Here is a 4,031-nt window from a genome sequence, read left to right on the forward strand (position 1 = left end):
AAAAAAAAAAAAAAAAAAAAAAAAGCAATGTAGTAATAAAATAAACAGGAACTTGTCGCTAGAAAACATAGATTCAATTTCTGGGCCTGTCACTTTAACATCTCTGAGCCTATTTCCTCAAACCCCAAAATAAGGCTAATAACATTTGAGAATTAAAAGGAGTCAAAGCACTTCATAAAACAACTACTTCCATTAAGAATGATGAAGTATTTGTCCTATGTCCTTGCATTTTTCCCTCCAAATTTTCCATTAAGAAGGTAGAAAGGGCATGAACCCTTTAAGTCACTACTTTGGAAATAAGCCCAATCTGATTGGAGGACCACACTGCATATCAGATCTAAGCTATGCAGTCCACCTGCCAAGGATTTCATGAACATACTTATTTATCCATAAACATTTATTAAGGTGTGTATGTACTAACATACTATTTTGGAGAAAGTGTCAAAAAGTTATTAACATAGTCTTCGCTAAGAGTTTATCATGTAGCTGGGGGAAATAAAACATACATGAGACCCAGACAACTTAATGGCAACATGCAAGTGTATGCATTATGTGACATTAAGTATGTTGAAGAAAAGCAAAGGAAAAATACAGTGCAGTTAGTCCAAGAATGCTTTTGTCTTTAGCTGATCATGAAGGGGTGGAAGAATATTTAATGGCACAAGGAATGTGGGTGCTTGTAAGACTTGTGGTGTCTTACAAATGTATGTCTGCTACACTTACATTTGGTGTGGTGTCTGCTAAATGTTTGCTGAGTCTCTTGGCTTTGAGAGAACTGCTTACGCTAGCTGATCCTCTATCAGCCTAAAGACCAGGGTCAGGGTCCTGCAGTAATGTTAAGATTCCCAAACCAAGGAAATACTATCCAGTTTTTCCACTCTGTACGTGAATGCCTCTATAGATAACTACTAATAAAAAAGAACCAAAATAATTCAATCCCAACGAGAAATCTGTAGAAGTTCTCACTGATACAGGACCACTAAATTCAGAGAGAATTTAAGGCTTCTTTAAGAATCACGCTTAAGCAAGAAAGATGGAAAAAGGAGACCCAGGAGAAAGCAGCAAGAGAGGGAACTCCTCTGCTCTTTTAGGAGACAATGGCATCAATTCTTGAGATCTGTACTGAAAAGTGTGGCACATCTTGCAACAGAACAACTTTCTTTTTCACTTTGCAAGAATGATTTTGGGGGCAACATTTACTTTTCCAATTATACTTGGCTTAGGCTCGCATTTAAGTTACAGTTGACCCTTGAACACAGGCTTGAACTGCACAGGTCCACTTATACGTGTTTTTTTCCGTACATATTACAATACTACACAACCCGCAGTTGTTTGAATCTACAGATGCGTAACTGCACGTACAGAGGGCTGACTGTAGTTATTTGGAAATCTTACACTGCGTGGAGGGTCACCCCTGACCCTGGCATTAAGGGTCAACAGTAATTTGCATTTCCTAGCTTCATATCTGAGGAATTATTTGATGCAATGTTAGGATTATTACTTTCTCCAGTAATCTACCCAGTTAACCAACAGTTCGTAAAATAGGTTTCTATAGCACTTTGCTTTTAAGGAGTACTAAGTTCTTTCTCTTGTCAATCAACGTTTATTAAACTTGGCCAAATGGAGGTGGGAGACAAATCCAAATAGCATTTTGAAGAACCCTATCTGGCAAGTAAACATTTGGCTCACTGGGAAATACAAACACAACAAAAATTCCACTGGGTAGAAAAAATTAACACAAAAATTTCAACAGTAATAAGATAAAATTGGGAGGAGACTAAATGCATCACAGAGAAGAGAGCTATTATATGGGTTTAGAAGCTTGCTTTTTATAGTTTCAGAAATTAAATTTAACTTGATAGTGATAAGGGTTTGAAGCTGCAGGGTGAGTGCTAATAAGAGGGAAGGAGAAAAGTCTGAAAACATAGAATACAGAAGTAAAAACAAGCATGGTCAGTAAAATATTTACCAGATCAGCCAGAGCAGGGGAAGATGTGATTGCAAATGGTGCTAAATTGTAGACTATAACCCATTGTTTCATACTAGGGAGTGACAGTTTTAGGAAGATCAGATTTGATGGCCAGGATGGAGACGGGTCGTCAAAACCAGTTAACTAGTTTTTCATTACTTTAGTAATGAATTTGGGTGCACAGACAAGGATGCCAGTATGGCAAATGAAGATGGGACACAAATCCAAACAGCATTTTGAATAACTCTATCTGCTAAGTAAACAGAATCTCTATCTAGCTCAAGTCATAGATACAATGGTACTGTGGCTAACAACTGGTTATATTGTCGCAGCACTTGACTCTCACCTTGCTGCATGTTTACTACCTAGTTTTAGAGGACAAATGAGTCATTTAAGATTTTTTTTGTAGTGTGCTTGCTGTACTGCTAACCAACATTTTACATTCCTAGTCTTATGCTGTGGACGTCACTATTATTTTGTAATTCAAGTTAAGAAAAAGTCTCCAAAAATTGTTAGAAACATACCAGGAGGTAAAAGGATGGAAAATGTCTTAATGTTACTTAGCTTTTTCTATAAGTATCAACTGAATAAGGATTTATTTCCAACTTGGAAACAAGAAACTGGGACTCTATTAACTGGTTACTTATTCAAGATACTCAGAAAGGGAAGTAAAGTTATGAGAATCTCTAGGTTTCTCTTCAAATGCAATTGAACTGAGTGCCTCCTCGGTGCACAGCATTGTGCTATGTACCTGGGAAGAAAGGGGATGAGGTTATGACCTGTTAGAAAGGAGATATATATAAACAACTCACTGATAAAGGCAGATTGGCTTAAGCGTTAAGATACAGTAGAACAATACTTTTCAGGGACAATGATGAAGGACCAATAGTGCTTATTCAGTGACTACCATGTGCCAGACACCGTCTTGGTTCCTTAGAAAGTAAAAACTCATGAATCAAGTAAGATGAGGTAGGTGAGTGGATAGAGCAAGCAAGGTAGGTGATAAATGCTATACTAGACATACACAAAGTCTGTGCCAACACAGTATGATAGACGTTAGTTTTCAGAGAGGTGACTCGAGATTATTCAAGGTACGTTGCAGAGGGCTGACTCCGAATGAAGAAGAGATGGACAGCACTGCAGAAGGAAGAAACAGGAGGACCAAATACAAGAAATGCTGGACAATGCCAAGTCCTGGGTTATAAAGTATATCAGGGGAAAGGCTAGAGATCAGACTAAAAGGTAGGCCAGGGGCTAGGTTACCAATGGCCTCAGATTCAGTCCAGGACTTCCAAGTCCTAGTTAAAGGCGGTTGGTTGTCTTTTGTTCAACTGATGTAGCAGTCCATTCCTAAGGATTAAACCTTAATAAACAACTTGAAAGCTTATCCCAAACTTACAAAGGCTCTCCTAATACCCAGCACTTCAGGGTACAATTCTGCCATGCCATCTGGCACTTAAAACAATCTCCAAATTTAGTCTTTTTATTTTATAAAGAGAATTCTAGATTTTCATTTGAGCAATTTAGGATTCATGGTCTCTCTTCACAAGTTAAATTAGGAAGATATCAGGGCTAAGATTTTTAGAATTAAGGAAAGGCATTATCTAGTGCACTTTTAGTTCTCTCAATCCAATTTGCAGCAAGGCTGCTAGTCGGCAACTACCTTCTGTAGCCTCATTTGCTACATAAAATGTGAGTTTAGCAGGCAAAGTAATCTCCACTTTGTAAACCTGATTCTATTTTCTCTTCTAAAATACCTTTATTTGTCCTCTTTTAGTGTCTTATTCTTCAAAGTAGACAAGTTCCTAACATTTGTGTTTTAAGGCAAGTGCTCCCATATTGGTGTCGACTAAATTGGATCAAGTGGGCCAAAACACTTTAATACAATATTCTTAGCGACAATAAACAGGAAGCCTGCGTCCTTTACATTTTTGCAATGTAAAGTTGAAGGGGTGGTGGTGGGAATGACAAATGCTGAAGTGTTAGTTCCTAATAATTTTGGCTTTCTTAAAATAAAATGGCATTAAATAAACATGTCAAGAGAAGTCTGTACTGACTTTCT

This window comes from Neophocaena asiaeorientalis, unplaced genomic scaffold, assembly GCF_003031525.2.
Source record: "Neophocaena asiaeorientalis asiaeorientalis breed wild unplaced genomic scaffold, Neophocaena_asiaeorientalis_V1.1 scaffold327, whole genome shotgun sequence".
NCBI classification, from domain to species: Eukaryota; Metazoa; Chordata; class Mammalia; order Artiodactyla; family Phocoenidae; genus Neophocaena; species Neophocaena asiaeorientalis.